Here is a 22,546-nt window from a genome sequence, read left to right as displayed (position 1 = left end):
ATTGCTGCATACCTGATAAAATTAAAAAACAAAATATAAAAATATATAATCATACTAAGTATATGAAGCCAAACAAAAAAGTGTAAGTTTCACCTACACAGCGCCTTTAACTTTAAGACGCTCTTGATTGAAACAAATTCATTTAAACCAGGTAGCGTATATGCTGAAGTCCTAATCTGCCATAACAACTCCTGCTCCTCCAGGAATAATTGCCATGGCCCCCTTCTAGGGTCTAAACGGATTGACACAGTATTGAAAATTTGAATTTATGAGTTAAATGCATGCTCCACAACATGCCTGGCAAGGGCATTATTAACACCACTTCTTCCAATACTGTAGTTATGCTCGTATATTCTTTGTTTTAATTTCCGTTCTGTTTTACCTATGTAAAATGAGAGGCATGAATCACAGCTCACCACATAGACCACCGCTTTAGAGTCACAACTAAATTTACCCTTAATCTTATATATTCTGTTGTTAATTGTGACCGTAGGACCTACATTAATACACTTACATTGGGGACAGAACCCACATTTCATCATACCCATTGGTACCCACTGCGGGTGGTGGGTCAGTTTGTTACTATTATTTTCAACCAAGTTTTTGAGGTTCATTCCTCTTCTGTAAGTGAACCTAGGTCTAATACCCACCTTACTAAAAATTGCTTGATCCTCTAATATAACTGCCCAATGTTTCGTGCATATTTCCTTCATTCTCTTAAAATCAAGAGAATATGTAACCATAAAATTCAAAACTTGGCAATTGTCTCTCCTATTTGTTATATCAATCTGCTGTACGTCAACATGAATAGATGCATTATTACAATCAACACAGCTCCTACCAAGGAGAATTGGCTTGAAGTGCCCTGATTCCCTCTTTTCTTGAACTTGAACTTACACTTTTTTGTTTGGCTTCATATACTTAGTATGATTATATATTTTTATATTTTAGTTTTTAATTTTATCAGGTATGCAGCAATTGTTAGTTTTATGTTGTTTAGTTAGGTTGTTATATTCTAGTTGAGCATGTTTTAATATTAACGCTGGTTGACTGTGTGGGGGTGTTTATTATTTTCTAAGGTAACTTCCTGTCATGTATACCTTTTAAAAAAAAAATTTTATTGATGAATTAAGTAATTATAGCTTAACTATTGAGTATTTTATTAAGTAATAGGCTTAAGTGTTAATTGCTCTTATACATAAGGGACCTGTGTTTGTCTGTAATTTTGTCTGATGAAGGTGAGACACAGATCTCACCGAAAGCGCTTACATTATTAAAGTACCTTTCTATATTTTTACATTTTGGTTGGTTTTGTCCGGGGAAGCTGTTCCTAGTTGCTACGTTTGGGTTGTTGGTTCAATAATACATATAGGCCAGGATTCACTAATCCTCCGTGTAAGACTAAGTCTTACATGGACACTGCAGTGTAAGGGTATGATGTCAGCGTGTCATGCATATTCATGAGGGCACACTGACTCAACTCTAAGGCTTACACGGACCGTGCACGAGTACAGGGGGCATGTCAGACTGCCGAGCAGTCCAAATATCCACAACCCTGCAAGTGGATAAACAGCAAATGTCAACAGAAATGAGCGAGTCCACTCAAATGTCCAGAAACCCAACACTACTCTCCCCCACATTCTAAATCCCTGTTAGAGTTAAAAATGTAAAGGTTTCCTTTTTTTTTATTATTCCCGAGATAGCTGCCTGTATTTGCGCGTGTATGTGTGGGTTTGCCCATTGCTTAGCTAGAGTTAGCAGTGTAGACATCGAAGAGGATAATAAACTACTGATATGCAAATGAAGCCAAATAGCAATAGCGTAGTGGTAGAGCCCTCGCACAAAGATTAGGCATTCCCGGTTCGAGTCCCGCCACTCCCCTCCCTATTTTCTGTAGGAAATGTGTGCATAAAAATAACTCCTGACATTTAACTTTTAAATCCCAGTAAAATGCATTGAAATGGCCTATGCGTTAGTGAACGATACTTTATATATATATATATATATATATATATATATATATATATATATATATATATATATATATATATATGAAGGTGGAATGGTCATGCATACTGATAAATGCATAAGTAACTTATCTTAAGCAATGTGAAGTACTGTTAAGCAAAGTCCACTAGTATTAAGCACAGAGAAGTATAATTGCTCATAGCTTAACAGTGCTTTAACTAGCGCAATAGTTTTGTGCAGAGCTGCGCATCGCGCCAACTAGCGCAAACAAAACATGTTTGTGCAGAGCTGCGCACCGCGCCAACTAGCGCAACGTTGGGCAACATGGGGCAGTGTAGAGCAACGTAGAGCAACATTGGGCAAAGCTGAGCAAAGTCGGTTAAACACAGCCTCACCCCCTATCCGGTCTGGCCAGTAGTAAAATAAAAAGCAATGACAGGCCTCGAACCCAGGATACTGTGCACCATAATCACAGTATTAAACCACTAAGCCATGACAGCTTTAAATATGGATGCATTTCCAACACACTCATATATATCAATGGAAGTTTACCCATTGCTAAGCAGGTTTGCTCTTAGATGAGATATTTTAAAACTGGCCAATCACAAATAAGTGCGGAAAATGAGACATAATTAAGCTCCATAGGTGGGAATAATTGCCATAACTGGTTGTAGCTCCCATATGCAGACAGTATGGCCGGTGCTGGAGAGGGCTCTCATTTTCGAGCACAGCGGTGGGGCATTGAGGAGTCAAAATACATGGTTTGGCTCCTCGTCCATCATCATGATGCAAGACTCCTGCAGGGCCAGTTCCAGGGCATGGAGTACAAAGCGGAAGCCTGGAACCGTTTAGCACATGATCTCACCAGTGCCAGTAGGTCAGACACCACCATGCAGACCTGAAGAGATGCAAGGAGGACCAACTGAACCACTGGATACAGGAGGCCCGTGGAATGCCAAATGCCCCACTACTGAGTATGTAGCCATGGAATGAAGTATGTAAGAATTGCTGTTGTAGTCTATATTATGGATAGGTATGTCTCAATATCCCTTCATTTACTTCACAGCTGCAGGTGTCCATGCTGCGAATCAGCAAGCCTATGCAGATAGGCTGCTAAGGCTGCACCACCAGGCAGGTTAATAAATATTCTGCATGTGTGGTCATATAAAAGAAGTGAGAGAGCCTGAAAAAGAGTGTTGTAACCCATTATTAAAGGTCTAAAAAGTGTGGAATAACTTCTCTGCATGTACTGTCATATAAAAGTCAGACAGGGTGAAAAGGTGTTGTAACCCATTAATAAAGGTATAAAAAGTGTGGAATAACTTCTCTGCATCTACTGTTATATAAAATAAGTGAGACAGTGTGAAAAGGTGTTGTAATCCATTAATAAAGGTATAAAAATTATTGAATAAAAGACCTCTGCATGCACTGATATATCAAATAATTGAGAGAGCCACTAGAAAAGTGTGTAATGTAATTAATAAAGGTATAATTCCTGGAGTGTGTCCGTGTCACTTTCTGCAATATGTTGTTGTACCCTTGCATAATAGAAGTACTACTGTTGTATTAAGTGCAGTCAACCCACACATGGGTAGGCCCATTTAAAGTGGATGAAGGGAGTGCCAGTAGCTGTTAAGCATATATACAGTCCTCAACTGTCGGTTAATGGCCGGCATGTACAGGTTAATCTGGCACGAGTAGCTTGTTAACGTGTTCCCCAGAAATGTCAGTATGCTGCTAGAAATGTAGGGGGCTGTTAACATATACCTGATAATGTCACCTGAACACATCCTGATATGTAGATACATAAATATAAATGAAAAATATAAATATGGAGCAGTAACATCTGCATCCCGGACAGTTTGTATGTCAGATACAGGTCAGGTATATCAAGAACTAGCAAAACCCATTTCACAATTTAACGGACATTGCCTAGTGTAATAATACATGTAAGGGATATATAACTGCAGTCAATAGGAATGTAGTGTAAACTATAAGTATAGATAAGTTGTTAATGGAGGTATATTTTTTCACCCCTCTCTCAGGGGTGGAAAGTTTCAAAATTCCATTCAAATTACTAGTATATGCACAGCTGTTGCTGTTAAAGAATGCAATTCCACACCTCAATGGGTATGTCTAATCTCATAACATTTGTTGGGACACGTTCTATTGTTATATAAATATCTGCATTTACTTCAATGCATGTGCCCTGTTCACATACCACAATCTTGGTGGCCTGTTGCCACCAATCAATCCTACATGCTGTTGGAATGTCCACTGTTGTTCTATATATGCATGTGTTATGCTTGCTGATCAACTGTTGGAACTCTGGTGTGTTGGGTTAATGAGAATACTACTGTATGCTGTTACAACTAAACTGTAATGCTGTTGGCTATTACTAACCCATATTTTCATTAAATCCTCCTAAACATAGAACGTATGGGAAGGCCGGTCCCAGTGGACCCACCTGTCCCACCTCAGCTGGCGATGGCACCTGTCACCAGCAGTTCCGGTGCCCAGCCCAGGACCCCCTCCTCTGTTGGTCCTGTGCCACTTTTGGGTGGAAGTGCTGCAGGGGATGGGACTCGTCCCCCCTGTGCATGTGTGTGTGGAGGAGGTCCACCTATCACCCTCCGAACGGTCTGGGCTTTGGTGCGTAGGGAGATCCAGCATTCAGTCGCTGATCCTCTACGCCAGCTCAAGGCAAGAGTGGCGCGTTACTCATGGGTGAGCCTGCCCCTCCTACTCAGCCCCCAGCACAGCCACTCCCCGGGCTGTGAAGGTGCAGTAGTGACTGCCCATGGGTGGGGATCTCAGTTCCACTGTTGCCATCTGTGGGCTCATGGGCTTGCAATTTCCAAACACCCTTCCCCATCAATGGTGTTCACCCACCCCATGTGTCATACTCTGCCCCTGTATGCATCTTGTTTGTCTTGTCTGTTTACCTCCCCAACCTACCTCCCAAAATATACCTACTTCCCCTACCCCACATTCCACTCTCACCAGAAAAAAAAAATGGGCAATCTGCACCCAAAAAAAAATTACACCCCATACATAGCTGCCCAATTCACACACATATCCGCTGGACACAAACAGAAATTTAATTGGCAGTACAACATACTTTGTTGTCCTCACCCCTCTCTCAGGGGTGGAAGGTTTCAAAATTCCATTCAAATTACTAGTATATGCACAGCTGTTGCTGTTAAAGAAATGGGTGGCTATGGACCTTCCCTACACCCATCCTGCACATCCCAAGCTGTTTTCCCTACTGTCTTTCCCTCTTTGTGCCCCTTTTTTCAACACTTTCCTATCTCCCCATTTTCTTTTCTTTCAAAGAAATGAGCATGGGGGTTAGCGGAAGTAAGCACCTTTAAGCAGAAGTTAGCATGTTTGCGCGAGTGTGCGCTTAGCTAAGCTTGTGTGCGCTTAGCTAAGTATCACGCAAACCCACGCAAACCTGCTTACAACTGCTTAAAAGTGCCTTAGTCACTCTGTATGTCAGGGCCCTTGTTCTGCTCAGCAGCAAATTAAAATACCTCTGTCAGTCTCGAACCCCAGACTTTGTACACACTAGACTGCATGAAGTACCATTGAGCCATAGTAAACAAACCAATATATCATGCATCAGAATGAGTGAATGTAAAGGCCAAATAGGAATGCCATAACACAAATCCTGTTCTGTGGATCTTTACCAGCAATTCTTGTGGAATTGCATTACATGACAGTGAAAAGAGAACCAGCCATTCTAGCAGGAAATAATATTACAGCAGCACTTCACAACCCCCACACAGTATTATAGCAGGACAAACACTAGCATACCTGACTAGGGTAGAGGCCATACTTCCCAACTGTGACAAAAAGTAAGAGTTAGACACCACTTGTACTTCAGGAAATGTGTATTAATCCATATGTTCTGGTTCTCTCAAAGTCTCAACCTAATGTTACGAATATTGTAAAGGTTTACCTCACTTCGACCTACTTTACCCTGAGTCTGTTCAAATATGTACCTGAGTGTTTGAGAGGTCTGGCTGAGGCAGAAACACACAGGCATATCAGCTATTCTGCTGTTACACACTGTGCAAATAGCTTTGGAAGGAGTTCCAGAAGCATATCCTTATGTAGGAGTACAACACTGAAATACCAAGGGATGTAGCCATGTACTGGTAGCAACCAACTGTGACAATGCCATTGTTCCAGTGCTGAAATGACCAGTGTGGTGCACAAAGAATAACAGACTAACCCCTGGCTACCATCTGGATAGGTCCACAGTTGGGAGCTACGCAGACAGACTACTTGCCTTGGTAAACTAACAGGTACACAGCAACCCTTTAAGTCCAGCAAGATAAAGTTCACACATTAAGACATATTGCTCTCTGTCCTACTGCACCCCTACCCAAATGTACAATAAACCTGTGTGTTCAGGGTCTACCAAGGATGTAGGTAGGCATACTCAGTACAGAAATTTATACAGTTTTCTTGAGCAGCCTGTGCCAATGTCAAAAGAAAAAAAGCACAAACTGTTCAAAAGTGAGTGAATAAATATTCACAGTATAGCAGTTCACAAACAGTTCATGTGCCAAATGAATACATCTCAATAACTACTTTTGTATGGCAGTAAATTGTATAGTAGAAAATAAACTACATACTCCCATGTATTTTGTGTTAGCATATGTAGGGCTGAGTACAATATTACAGTGACAACTGTGTAGTGGAAGTGGCAACATTCAGGTCTGAGTACAACAATTATATCACTGGCTACACCCCTAGCTTCAGATATAAGAACTATATCAACCTTCTGACTTACACAATGGTCTCCACAGCAAACAAGCATGGGCCCCACTCTGGAAAGCTGAAAGGGCTATGCCTACCTGACATAGCAATTTATAGCATTGGGTTGCTATGACAGTGAGTACTGCAATTACCACACAGCAGGCTACATGCAATTACCAAACGGTGGCCACCAATTGGTGCAGAGGCCATCACATGCACATGTGCAGATACCTATAAAAGCAGGCTGTACCTGCTGGCCACACATGCAATCATCCCATTGCAGATGGTGAGAGAGAGAGAGAGAGACACACAGAGACAGAGAGATTGAGAGAGAGAGAGAGACTCATACCCCCACCAACACCAGTGGAAAAAAAATTATAAACTAATAAAAAAAAGAAAAGAAAACATAAAACAAATTTATTACATTCAGCCAAAGAGACAGCTAAGTGAAAAATATGAACGCATACAAAGGAAAGGTATGTAACAGATATGTATTTACTGGCATGTAGTAGATGTATTTGAAGACAACTCTACATATTTTGAAACATCAATATGTGGCAGCAGTGCGTATCTATGCACAGATGCCCTGCATAACTACTGCCATGGACATAGCAGTGTGTAGCTGTGTGCAGTGGGACATATCTGTAATATATGTAGCTCAGCATTAAATGTCAAACATCTGAACCATGTTATCTGTGTTCTGTACAGTAGTGTGGACAATGTCTGTTTGGGGGAGTAGCACATACAGCTATATAACCATGGATGTGACAGAGTAACAAATGCATGATAGTCATATCAATGTGTAGCTTAGCAATGGCAACAGCTGTACCAGGCTAGTATGGTAATTAAGCATTTGCAGCTATATATACACCCTCTAATATTACTGTGTGCTCACATGTGACACCTGTTCATGTTGCAGCAAGGCACAACAGGTCAGCCATGAGGTACATGGACATACAACAGTGTGGTCCTTGTGTGTGTATGGCACACACATACAGAGAGATCTGTCTGTGTCAGATATATTAGCATCTGTACATGTGTATAGAGCAAGGGACATACTGCAACTGTTTGTGAAAGGTGGATACATACATGTTGTTGAAGGTTGTTATGTGCATATTCCTATATAGGTTGTAGTGTTTGGCAAACAAGACAGCATACAGTGCTGGTATATGACATGTGGTGGTTGAACGCTGTGGGTATGATTCATCAGGTTTGCAGTGTTGCAGCCAGTGAAGCCTGTTAAAGCTACATGGGCTGAGAACACCTTCAATGCATTCCGCACAACACTGTGCAATATTATGACATAACTGTATACCTCACAACCTTCCCATACTCAATATTCCCACCATGAAAGGTGGACTGTATATGTGCCTATATGTATATCAATATGTACACCAATGGATGTTCATATGCATGTGTGTATATACACACACACACACATATATATATATATATATATATATATATATATATATATATATATATATATACATATATATATATATATATAGAGAGAGGGAGACAGAAAGACAGGGTCAGATTTACTGCAACAGATGCCTGGTGACAAAGCCATGGACTCAAGCTCAATGTTGACATTGCATTGGCATCCCTCCTTGCAAAAATTCAGTACCCATTAACTACCACATAGGTGGTAGTCTACTTAACACTGAAGGTGTCATAAGAAACCATGGAACACAGGTGGCCAGTAGTCTCCCCTTTGATTGTCACAGTGCCACACTAGTCAGGTAACCTGTCTATGTGGCACACATAATCACAAAAGGTGTGTCATCCAGGGAAGTATAGGTCAGTGTTCCCCTCTACTCCACACACAGAAAACCCATTATAGAGTACAATGCCCCATGTGGTATGTACCTCACAAGATATCTACAGTAACTGGAAAGGACACAGACATACCTCACAAAGGATAATACCAGCCTCAAACAGATGCCCTATGCAGACCGTCCCACAAAACTACAGCTAGACTGTGTCACATACCGTCTACCCAGAGGTGACCTCTGCCTAACATGCAAAGCTATGTGAAACCCAGAGCTGTTGGACATGCTCCACGTAATCAGATCACAATCCCTATGAGCTACATGCTCTAGGGACATAAAGCTTGTCACCTCAATAAACAGCACATGCTGGACGGATAGATCCCTATCTCAGAGACATCCCATACCCTGGCACAAACCACCTATCAATAGCAAACGAAGCTCCTAATTAGCAGTCATCATATATAAACCTGATGATTGTGTGTGAGATAGGAAATACACCCCGGGAATCACCTCTGTGGCTCTGCTTGACAGGGCCACATGAAATGAAATCACCCGTGTGTCAAAGGCCAGGGTAGCATATGGCTAGACATCTATAAGTCCTAGGGCCAATAGCCTATAACCTACCTACGAACCGATACATACCCACATGTACCTGTTGCAATAATTGCTTTGTGAGGTTGACTGAGTGTGATGGTGAATGCGTTGGTGAATGTGACCGAGTACTGTATATGTGTGATAGCTAAGTGTAAAACTGTTTCTGTCATGGTATGTAGTGTCCTAGCTATGATCCCAGCAAAAGATGCGTATGCTATTGCTAGGCACAAAAAGCAGTATGCCAGATGATCTGACATAGTGTGTTGGTGTCGACTGGGGTGTCCCATTGTTGGCTACAGCAGTACATGTATGCTTATTGAATGTTACTGCTAGTGAATCCAACCCCTGAATGAACTGTAGTACTACCTGAAGCTGTATGCCTAAACAGCATAGTAAGGTGTATGTACACATGTCCTGGAACCACTGTTTTGTTTGTTCCCCATAGTCCTCCAGATGACATACCTCAGGCATTAGGTCTTGTAACTACTGGCACACAGTACTGTATGGTACACAGGTAAAGGTCATGTGTGTTGCCATACCTTTGTGTCTGGTATGTATGTCTGATGTGTGTGTGTGTGTGTGTGTGTGTGTGTGTGTGTGTGTGTGTGTGTGTGTGTGTGTGTGTGTGTGTGTGTGTGTGTGTGTATGCCTGTACCATGGCCTTGGTCATATGTGTGTTACAGGATATAGGTGTGTATCTAGCAACATGTATAGTGTAGTACAGCAGTATGCCATCCATATTGACGAATGAGCACATATGTTAGACAGGTGTTTGCCATCAATGACTAGTGTGGTATGCTGGTAATACTGTGACTGGACCCTACAATCATTGCAATGGATTACATGTTACGTTATGCATTAGCATGATATATACCCCCTGTGGCTAGGTGGTGCATTGTGTCGCATACAGTGTGCCATATACTGTTGTATAGTCTTACATACTGGTTTATCTTTGTTGCTGTGCAGAACATGGTTTGATATATGGAGTGTGCCAGGCACTGTCAGGCAGTTGTGGGTTGAGCACTGATATGTGGTATTGAAAGTGCGTATCCTTTGACAGCCAATAGGTTGCTATATATGGCAGTTAAATGATATCTGTACTTTAGAATATTAAGTGTGCATTTGACTTGCTCACACATATTGCTTCTTTGTCTTCCAGGGTAATGGCCCACCATTGTAATCCCTCATACAGCACAGCAGAGGATGAAGTGATAATGGACCCCATGGTTCAGCACTACACCATGCTGTTCTCAAGAACCAACCAGGACCGGCATGAGTGGTCTGCTTAGTGGCAAGATCTTGTCCGTAGGGTAAATGACACAGGCATGCATAACCGGACATATGAGCAGGTACGCCATCACTGCAGTGATTTAATTAGACATGTCCGGCAGCATGCGTCTGATATCCGTAGACAACAGCTTGCCACAGGTGGTGGGGTAGTCATCCATCCCCCCCTCACCAGAGTGAAGGAGCTGCTCCTGAGCCAGGTGGCTCCTGGCCAACAACAGCAACAATAACAACTGACATGCGTCATCATGGAGACTGGAGCCATCCAGCAATTTGACATGGAGCATGCAGATAACATGGCATAGCTGTACACTACTGTTACCTCTATTGCTTGATCATGCTTATGTGAGATGTGTAGTGTGTAGTTACAAGATGTGGTGCCTAGTGTTGTGCAATAATAATATTTTGGAATATAATATGCAGGCCTGTGACTGTCAACAGTCGTACTACTGTAATATTGCAAACACACAGTAGCAATGCTACAGTTGTTGCCACTGACAAACTGTCTCATACCCTTGTAGGTCCCTCTGGTGTGACAGCAAGGCAGCAGACTCATGCTGGTGAGTGTGCTCTACATTTATTATTGCTAAATAAATGTGCATGTCATAGGTGAGGTGTAGGCCATGTACACGTAACACACCAGTGCATAATGCATGCTGTGCATGTTTGCTGTGAGACTATGCACATCTCAGTAATGTGAGTAGCTGACTCAAACACATACAATACACAGATCATCCCACAGAATTGTGGCAACACTGTAGTGGACGTTGGATAGGCACAGTCGATACACATGCACACAAGACACACAACTGTGTCATATGCAGTACATGTTAACATGCTACACATGGCGTATTCATACACACGCTGTAAGGTCACACTTCAGTATCCCAAATGTCATCCACACAGCACACATAACATACCTGAGGGGTAGAGTCCTCTCATGTGGCTGTGCGACACTCTTCAACTCATAACACATTCATCTTAGGTAATGCCCCCTACTGTGCACCTTACGAATCCATGTAACAACTGTCCGTGAAATGGTGAATGTAGCCATGGTACTGCTGTTCAGGTTCAGCATGCTATGTGCCGGTCTGGCACACATTAGTAGCCTTGAGTGGCCACATGATGCTGCATGATGATGTCACATGGTACTACACCACATCCAGTTACAGTGGCCACAGTACTACACATATCATTAATTGCTATGCACCTCAATGTTGTGTGTGTGCAAACATATGCACCGATATACAATCTGCATAGCAATCACCATTTGTACAAAGTGACACACGTCTTGTAATACTATTGAGTGTATAGGTCACATAACACACATTGTGCATGCGTGAGGTTTAATGTTGCAGTTGTGTGGTAGCATGCCATGTCATGCTTGGCACTAGCATGTCCACAATATGTCCCAAACTCACCATAACCACTGTACAATGTCTATGTTGAGCAATGGTATTCCATCAGGTATACATGCACCACTGATCCTGTGTGTATACATAGCATGCATGTGCTAAACATGTGTCCACAATTGTCTGCTAAAGACACAGATGCTCTAATCAGAAATGGATATCTATGTGACACACTGATACACATCCAGCCATGGTATGTATACCTGTGAGGATGGTGCACAGGATATGGCAGAGACGTTAATACTTGCACAGCAATGTTGTGTCCATGTACACATTGCATTCCAGGGTGAGGCCAGTCACTGAACAAAACACACATGCATCAAAGCCATGTATACTGTTATTAGCAAGCGCTATCTACACTCACACTGCATGTTGTTGAGCAACACACATCCTGCATGCTGTCACGTTTGATATAAATGTTTGGCTTGTGATACTGTACCCTACCATCACACGCTATTGAGTATGTTCTGGATTGCTGGTGGTGTGTATGTGTGTGTCTTTGTGTGTGTCTGTTGTAGTGAGGAGTGTGTATGTGTTCATGTGTACATGTGTTCATGTGTGCATGTGTTCATGTGTGCATGTGTGCATGTGTTCATGTGTACATGTGTGCATGTGTGCATGAGTTCATGTGTACATGTGTGCATGTGTTCATGTGTTCATGTGTTCATGTGTGCATGTGTTCATGTGTGCATGCGTTCATGTGTGCATGTGTGCAGACATCATGTACAGGTTGTAAAGTGTGTTTCCTGTCTCCCTCTCACAGGTGCTGATTTTGGGCTGCTTCACTGCAGCAAGGAAACTGATGTCACTGAGCATGATAGTGATGATGATGATAGGTGTGTTGAGGCACAGGCATGTTTGCTAGGGTCTGTTGTTGAGCCAACAATCAACAGTACACAAGTGTCCACCCTATCCATGCACACAGTCATGCTGTCAATACGTCCATCACTAATACCCTTAGCTGAGGGACAGCGTACAGCTGGCATTGGCCAGGACATTGTGGTATCCATGGAACATGCATCCCAACACAGCAGCCATACCCAGATGTCTGGAATGGTACCACATAGGCAGATGTCCAGAGGTACTCATTGGAGAACTGCTGGCCATCATGCCACTGGCAGACATGCCACAGGTCTTACAACCTTATGCGTGTTCTAGGCTGTCATGGAGGCACAGGCACGTATGGAACGGTACACCAGACAGGGACTATGGTACACCAGACAGGGACTAAGGGTACAGAGGGCACATAACACTGCATTAAATGACAGTATCCCTGACCTAGCAGGTGCCATCCATAATTACACTGAGGTCATGGATAGATGTTGGAGTGAGACATTAGATGTCCTCTGCAATGTCATGTCCATGTGTCAGGACAGTGCGGGATGGGTAAGACATCGATGTGGATGTAAGCCAGCAACATCAGCAGCTGGCAGTCGCCGTGGATGTCCCTCAAGTCACAGCCGCTCCTGTAGTGCCAGTACCAGCCCCAGCAATGTTGGGGCTGGGCTGTCCATAGACCGTCCTAGAAGACCACATGCACGTGGCTCTGGACAGTCTCAGCAGGGACCTGGGTCCAGTGTAGATCCATCTACCTCTGGGGATAGTACCCAGTCAGGCTTAGCACCTGATAGTGTCAGTAGCACCCCTGCCAGGCACAGGTACAGTATCCGTGGCCAGAGACAGTGATCTGAAAGCCTGGCAGGTACAGTCTGTGGCTGTCCCACAAATACCCATATATGGCAGCCACATGGTGGAACTGTGTGCATGCAGACACACACACACACATAAACAACACACCTAGGGCTACCACATACATGCACACATTACATCAACATTTGCCCATAGCAGTACTCTTGGCCCTCACACACACACACACACATACATGTTGATTGTATGGCTCACTGTAGGCCTCTGACAAACCAACTACACACCCTGTGCATATGATGAATCCTGTGCCACCTCCTGTCATCTGTGACATTGATGCAGGAACAGGCTACCATGGTGCTGATGCACAGGGTGACTTAATAGCAGTATAGCAATGTTAGCATGTTGTCAGCAGTAGAGTGTGATGATATGCTTGAAGGTGTGGCTGAGCAGGCATGATGCATGTAAGCTATGACTGTCAATGTAGTAATGTTCACACCAGTGTTAGTTCTAATAGTGCATAGTCCACCCACGTGCCACTTGGCTGATGTGTGTAGTATTGGCAGCATGTTTTAGAGAGTGGACAGTATGTATGGTATGTGTGTGACACAGATTTGCAGGTGTACATTTGTGAACATGGTGGAGGTGCACTGTCTGCATGTACGTGCATAGTGGACACATGGGCTGGGTGACATGCCCTGTATTACACAGTAACACTCCATAGTCTCGATTGGTGGCCAGTATGCATTGTACTACACACATTTCAGAACTTGACTACACATGTGTGTATGACATGGTTAGACACTGTGCTGTGGGTGATACTGTTAGTATCTGTCATTGATTCATATTCTGGTAGTATGCACAACTTCAACAGCCTGACCATAACCGATCTTTAGATGATGTCTTGACAACTGACACACAGATGTAGGACAAACAGTAACATTTGGACACTTCAGGTACTATAGTAAGCCAGTAACCAGTGGTATTCACCTGCACACATTACTGAGACCACTCCTGTTTGGCACATAGCTCTCTTACGTACAAGCAATCACAGTAGGGATATGTCCGTCCACGTGTGGTGATGCATACTGTGGCCTATAATCAGGGGCGGCCCGTGCTATCGGACTGCCGGACTGCAGCCCCCTCAAAACTAAAAGAACGCAAAAAAATGAAAAAAAAAGTTTTAAATTTCGTGGACTACGCGCATCCGCAGTAGACCAGACTACTGGTCTACTGTATGCGCATGCTCACGGCAGTCCGGCAGGACTGACAGGGAAACACGAAGAGGTGTCTGTGCACTTTAACGTGCACAGACACGCTTTGATTATACAGCGCGGCCGGACTGCAACAGGAGCAGCAGGAATAGGAGCTGCAGTCTCGTTGGGAAAGGGTTTGGATGCGATCTACTCTCGCGAGTCGTACTGCACGGGAAGGGGTTGGATCTAACGTTGGGTAGAATGGAGAACAGGTAAGTGTTGAATATATGGCGAAACTGTGTGTGTGTGTGTGTGTGTGTGTGTGTGTGTGTGTGTGTGTGTGTGTGTGCGTGTGTGCACACACGCATGTGTGTATGTGGCCAGGATTCAGGAAAAACTAATGTATTGTGTTATTCAAAAATAGAGTGACAAGTGGCAACATGGGTGGCACTGATTCAGAAACATATATAGTGTGATCATGCTACCAGAGAAAATAGCCAGTTGGCATCAAATATAAATGACTGTGTAATGATACATAAATGAGCAATGCCATGGAAAAGACAGTAACTGTAAATCCAAATGAGGTTAAGCAACATGGTGGTATGATTCAAAAATGTATAAAATTAAGATAAAGAGCCCATTTGGATAGAAAGCATGTAGACTATAATTTCCTGGTGAACAAACTGCCATGCTATGATGCTAGGAGCAGTATTTGCATTAGAATAATATTTCTTTAAGGTCATCCTTGCAACCATTTTCTGTCATTGTGCATGTCTTCTCCCTCCACATTACAGATGGATCCTAACCATGCCTTAACTACCATCAGCTCCATGACAGAGACATAGTTAAATGCTATAATGTGGACAGAGACACAATACTTGCATTATAGATCTATTGTCTTCAAAATGGATTTGCATGGGATGCATGAAATACCAACCTTCGTGAACACAAAGGTGTGTGCTTATCATTGGCCATCTTTGTTATGTGTATAACTGACCAATCGGGTCTATAGTACATTGTCAAAATGGCATTACAGCGAATGCCATTTTGACAAAATAAAAAGCAAAATGGTAAAACAGCAAAACCCCAGGTCACAGATTTTTTTTCCTAGGGAAAAAAATCGGTAGACCAACAAATCAAAACACACTAGTTAAAACTATTTAAAGTGGAAGGCTTTTCTCCCCACACCCCCCAATGCAGGGGGCTGTGCCCCGCACACCCCCCCCTAACTAAATATACCAACTCTGAGATCGCACTACAGTGGGGTAAAGGGCAATGTCACGGCTCAGGCCTGAGGTTTCACTGTTTAAGCATTTTGCTCTTTATGTGTTGTTGAAATGGCATTTGCTGTAATGCCATTTCAACAATCTAATATAGACCTGACCATTCTTGCTCTCCGTATCATTGAACATGCTTGTTATGGGGAACTTGCAGCAGCCATCATGGACATAGTTTTTCTCAGACATCTGCCTCATTAATAATTAAAGACTGAAGTTAGAAAATAATGACAGACATTTGAGTTTCAGATTTCATACCATTCAGAAAATTCATACTAATGCAAGACCTCTATTAGCTTTCTAAGGTTATAAGAGCAATATTTTAAAAAATGTCCTTATTTTTGGGCCTTTGTCCCATTTCTTTGTATGGCTTTGTCCAGATTTCTTGCTCTGAGGTTGAGAGATATGACAAATGTGTCAGGGCCATCACAAGTCAGCCAGAGACATTTCAAACTGTGACATACTTGTTACACCCCACTCCCCCATGTAGTGACTCTGGATGTGTCGAAGCAAGGCAAGGAGTAGTTATGCAGTGTAAATGTGCAGAGAATCCCACCCATCCAAGGTAGACACAAGTACTAGAGTGGCTTTTCATCTGTCCTTGATTTTTGCAGAATGGTCTGGTTTCTGTCATATTTTTTGTACTGCTGATTTATGCTTATTACTCAAAGTGCCTGTTGTTCTGTGTTTAAGTAGCAATACTTTAATGACCATCAGGTAAGCTTGGCTGAGATTGCAAGATGCAAGTAAGCTTTAATAAGCATACTGTTAAAGAATTGCCAACATTGAAAGCCTTTCTGTTGCCATGTAGAGAATACTTAACTAGATAATGTATAAGCCTTGGGTATTGAAATGCATATGCCAGTATTTGTAATAAAGGACAGAATTACATTATTTTAAGAGTCTCATTACACTTGGAGACTTACAGACAGTCATCTCCGCAGGCTTTAACCATAAACCGAATGCCAATCGCGTGGTTTATAACCTGTACAGTAATCCTTTTAAGCAATGTATCTTGTTTTCTTTTCATTTTTTACTTTGATCATGTTTTCCTCATGAAACAAGTAGATGTCAGGCAGCAGGTCTTTTTTTGGATAAGAAACATTTTTACAAGTGTGGGCATCAGAGATTTCTACTTTCAGCATGTTACTTGTTACTTTAATAAAGCTGAATATAAATTATTAGAACTGCAGTGCAAGAAGTGGTTTGAGTTGAGTGCTGCTTGTTTTTCTTATACTTGATTTTGACTGGCATTCCATTAATGTATTTAAAAAAAGTAATTTATTTTTTCATGCCTCACAACTTTTTTTGTTTCCATCTAGATATTAAGCTGTCATGCAGCCAATGCATTGAAATATTTTTATTCTTCTACACTTCATTTTGTCTTGATTGGACTCTCATGACAACTGTTTGGCACCCAGTGCAGTATATTTAGTTTTTGAGGTTTACTACTACAGGTGTTTGTGTGTGTGGGAATACCTCAGGCTTGAACCCTGTACCTTGTATGCAGGTGTTAAAGACCTTAATTCCCTACCCACCACCATTTGTGGAAAAAAACTGCAGATTTTTGCCTCATGTTTGATCTGATCTGTTCCTCATAATATCTGTGGTTTTGTAAATGTTGCAATGCTTGATATTTGATGGGGCAGTTGTAGCATTGTTGCCTCACAGCTGCAGGTTCTCAGGTTTTCTTCTTGGCTGGGGTGCCTTCTTTGTGGGGTCTTTATCTTCTCCCTGTGTTTGTGTGGGTTTGCTTTTGTGTCCTCCCATGTTACAAAGACATGTCTGCATTATTTCTTCCTGGGCCTCTGATGATTTTCTTTTTTTTTTTTTTTGTTCCAAGTCAGACTGTCCTGATTAACAAATGTTAAATAAAATTGACAGGCATTTGAATTTCAGACTTCAGGAATCTGAATGTTTAAATCTTTGCATATTTGATGGTGCAGTGGTAGTATTGTTGCCTCACAGCTATAGGTTTTCTGGTTTGATTCTTGGCTGGGGTGTGTTCTGTGTGGAGTCTGCATCTCCTCCCTGTGTTTGTGTGGATTTGCTCTGGCGCCCTGTCATTTTACAAAGACGTGTCTGCAGTATTTCTCCCTGGGTCTCTGCTGAAAATTTTTATTCTGTCAGCAGTAAAATTGACAGGCATTTGAATTTCAGACTTCATGTTCTTCAGAAAATACATAGTAACACAACCTTTTATTCTAGCATACATAGTAACACAACCTTTTATTCTAGCAATTTTCTAAGTTTATAAGATGAATATTTGAAATGTGTCCCTATTTTTGGGACTGTATTCCCTCATTATTGGCTTCGTCCAGGTTTTTTGTTCTAAGGTTGACAGCTATGGCAAGAACTGAATTCACTGAATATTTGAGGGCTGTATTCCCTCATTACTGGGTTTGTCCAGGTGTTTTGTACTAAGAGGTTCAAAACGACAATAGTTGAGTAAACACCTTTATAAAACAACAAAGCTTTCAGGTTAGAAAACCCTTCTTCAATGTATTACAACAGGTGTAATAGACCTGTTGTAATACATTGAAGAAGGGTTTTCTAACCTGAAAGCTTTGTTGTTTTATAAAGGTGTTTACTCAACTATTGTCGTTTTGGATTTTTATGTACTGTATTTCAGTGCTGTGCTTTGCTTTATTGTACTAAGAGGTTGACAGCTATGGTGAGAACTGAATTCACTAAATGATAGCCATTTAAGTTTCAGTCTTCCTCTTTTACAAAGCAGCTGATTTGGCGTAGTGGTATGTTGCTCTGTTTTGCACAGGGAGCTTGGCAGTAAAATGTATGGTTCTAGCAACTTTCCAAGATTATACAAGCAATGTTTGTGTCCCTGGTTTTTGGGCTTTTGACCCCCCCCCCCCCCAATACATTTTGGCTTTTTCCAGTTTTCTTGTGCTGCAAAGTTGAGTATTGAGTAGATTTTACAAGGAGCTGAGAGCTGCAGGGGAACAGAAGTTTAGTGCTGCTTAAGTGAAGCTGGTTTACCTTGTTAATAGCACAACAAGTTGTGTACTTACCTTTAATGCAGAAGGCTGTGAGTTCTACTCCCACAAGGGGTGGATGCTGCTGTATTGAGAATGTTCTCCTTGGTGAAATTACTAACTATGAGTCCGTTATCAGTTTGCCATCCATCTCTTGCAATATTACTAGCTTATCATTTTTTAATGTAATATAGCCAATTTATTCCTGAGGGGCAACAGGCACTTTATTTTTCAATGAAACCATGAAATATAAAGGTGTTTCCTAGCAGCAACCTCTTCATTAGTTACAGATTTCTTTAATGTGGAATTATTTAGATGACTTTTACTTCTTCAGAGAGTGCATATTTACTGATAATGGACTGTAGAATTGTGCATATTTACTGATAATGGTGGACTGTAGAATTGTGCATATTTACTGATAATGGTGGACTGTAGAATTGTGCATATTTACTGATAACGGTGGACTGTAGAATTGTGCATATTTACTGATAATGTTGGTCTGGAAGTCTGAGTAGACTTTATGATAAATGTTCTGAACTGGGCAGTTTTGTCATTATGGGTGCATGCATTTTGTTTCATTGCTTACTGGAAAAATGTTCAAAACAAATTTAAAACGCCCTCTAACAACTGTAATATATTGTACAAGGAATATAATTTAGTACAATGAGGAAGGTGTATCAAAGAGCACATGTATGTTTCATATGCAAGGGGCCTATGATTTGAAAACAGCCCAAAATTAATCTTTATCTGCCACTGGCAAAATGTATTTTCTTTGAATGTGGGTTTCAATGCTGTTTCAATGAATGTGAGTTTCAAGGGCAGAGAAGTTTTAATGCTAAGTTTTTATTGTGAGACTGCATTGCTTTGTTTAGTAGATGACTTAGTATTTGTGCTGTAAAATACAAAATAAAACTTTCAAATGAAGTCCAACTCCTCATACAAGTAAAGCAGTGTGCACATTAGTGTTTATGGTAAATGGAGTGAAATAGCCAAGTAATGGTTCATTGAAATGGCTGCAGAGGCTCCATTCAACCGTGATTTTGTCAGGGGGGAAGGGCAGCAAACTCAGACAGGCCCAGCTGAACTATACCTCCCAACTGTCCAGATTTTCAAAGAATGAATAGATTTTTGCTTCTTATTTTTGGTTTGTTCTTCATACAATTTGTAGTTTTCTGGCAAATCATTTAGAAATTAAGTCACTAAATAATGATACACTGAGTTTCAGACTTCATAACCTTCAGGAAAAATGCATGCAAAAGTAAGAACTGTTATTCTATAAACTGTCTCAATTTCTACAAAAGCAATTTTTAGTACTGTTTATATGTTGCCCCAGTACATTTGGCCTTGTTCAGATTTACTGCATTAACAGGTTGAGAGGTACATGCAAATAAATTGCTTTATAGAATTAGGCATAGCCAACCTCTCAACTGTCTCCGATTTTGGCTTAAAATGTTGCTTTTCCCCCTAATAATCCCTCTGCAAAATAGCAATTTTGGAAGAAAACATGGAGGGTTTACAATTAAGAAATAACTGTAATAATCAAAGTTATAGATTACTTGAAATGCATGTAGATTCTTTTATTTTGTCAGCTGCTCAAGTTAGCAGTACTAATATTAAAGTGTCCCTTCTTTGACAGGTTCCCAGCTGTATTGTGTGGCTATTTTATATTTTTGCATCACATTTGGTCCATTTTTCATAGAATTGTGTTTTTTGGCAAATTAGTGACAAATCACTAAAGACTGAAGTTAGAAAATAATGACAGACATTTGAGTTTCAGATTTTATACCCTTCAGAAAAGTCATACTAATGCAAGACCTATTCTATTATCTTTCTAAGTTTATTAGAGCAATATTTAAAAATTGTCCTTATTTGTGGGTATTTGTCCCACTTCTGTGTATGGCTTTGTCCAGATTTCTTGCTCTGAGGTTGAGAGGTATGACACATGTCAGGGCCATCACAGTCAGCCAGAAACATTTCAAATTGTGACATACTTGTTGCACCCCACTCCACCATGTACTGACTCTGGATGTGTCCAAGCAAGGCAAGGAGTAGTTATGCAGTGTAAATGTGCAGTGTGGCCCCATCCAAGGTAGACACAAGTACTACAGTGGCTTTTCATCTGTCCTTGATTTTGCAGAAAGGTCTGGTTTCTGTCATATTTTTGTACTGTTGATTTATGCTTATTACTCAAAGTGCCTGTTGCTCTGTGTTTAAGTAGCAATGCTTTAATGACCATAATGTAAGCTTGTCTGAGATCGTAAGATGCAAATAAGCTTTTAATAAGCATACTGTTAATTGCCAACATTGAAAGCCTTTCTGTTGTTGCCATGCAGAGAATACTTGACTAGATAATGTATAAGCCTTGGGTATTAAAGGACAGGATTCCATTATTTTAAAAGCTCATTACACTTGTTGGAGACTTCCAGTCATCTCTACAGACTTTACCCGTAAACTAAACAGAATGCCAGTCATGTGTGGTCCATAACCTGTACAGTAATCCTTTAAGCAATGTATCTTGAGCTTGTTTCTTGTTTGCTTTTCATTTTTACTTACATGTTATTCCCATGAAACAAGTAGATAGTTGTCAGGCAGCAGGTCTTTTGGATAAGAAACATTTTTACAAGTGGGGCATCACAGAGATTTCTACTTTCAGCATGTTACTTGGAACTTTAATAAAGCTGAATATAAATTATAATTAGAACTGCAGTGCAAGGAGAAGTGGTTTGAGTTGAGTGCTTCTGGTTTTGCTTGTACTTGATTTTGACTGGCATTCCAGTAATGCATTTAAAAAGTAATTTATTTTTTCATGCCTCACAACCTTTTGTTTCCATCTAAATATTAAGTAAGCTGTCATGCAGCCAATGCTTTGAAATATTTTTATTCTTCTACACTTATTTTTGTCTTGACTGGACTCTCATAATGATGGTTTGCCACCCAGGGCAGCGTATTTAATTAAAGTTAGTTTTTGTAGTTTTGAGCATAGCTCCTCCCCTTTCTGGTTGGCCACACCCCTTCCCCTTGACCCCACCCATTCAGCTGTCTCCTGCAGCCCCCCTTTGATTTGAAGTCACCAGCCGCCACTGCCTATAATGCATTCTCCAGATGACACACACATCCTCCACAAGGGTATCACACAGACAGATCACTGTTGTCAAACCCATGCTGTAAAAGCTTTAAGCCAACCAAAGCATAGTCATCCACCTTTACAGAACATAGTATCCCCACAGTACCACATAGGTAGTAGCTACCAACATGAAGAAAACGTACCGATGTGTACATACAACCAAGTGGTACGTCATCTCTCCTTTGATAATCACATTTCGAAAGGTATGTTTAAATCCTTTGGTGGATCACATAAGCAATAAGGGGTCTGCATGCATATCCACAAAGGTTGTTGTACACCTATAATGAATAGCCATCGGTGATAAACCCTGCTGCATTTGAACAGGTCTGACATCTACCTCGGCCATGAACACTCACTCACACAATTCTAAAGAAACTGTAATGAGTGTGTGTGACACAGTTGACCTAGACCTGGGATCACTGCAGTGGCTGGCCTTGTCACAGGCATACAGATGTGACGTAAGGTCCGGAAAGCAGCAGCACACTCTTGAATAGATTACAGATGTG

At 41.4% G+C, this 22,546-nt stretch overlaps 1 long non-coding RNA gene across 1 annotated transcript in view; it reads right to left on the bottom strand.

The window, feature by feature from the left end:
* Positions 1 to 22,546, bottom strand: part of LOC122813505 — a 1,588,111-nt gene that overhangs the window by 501,025 nt on the left and 1,064,540 nt on the right. The gene's annotated exons all lie outside the window — the stretch shown is intronic.

Source organism: Protopterus annectens, chromosome 10.part0, assembly GCF_019279795.1.
Source record: "Protopterus annectens isolate FY-2018-M chromosome 10.part0, PAN1.0, whole genome shotgun sequence".
Taxonomy (NCBI): domain Eukaryota; kingdom Metazoa; phylum Chordata; order Ceratodontiformes; family Protopteridae; genus Protopterus; species Protopterus annectens.
This window is presented reverse-complemented; position numbering and strand designations above follow the sequence as displayed.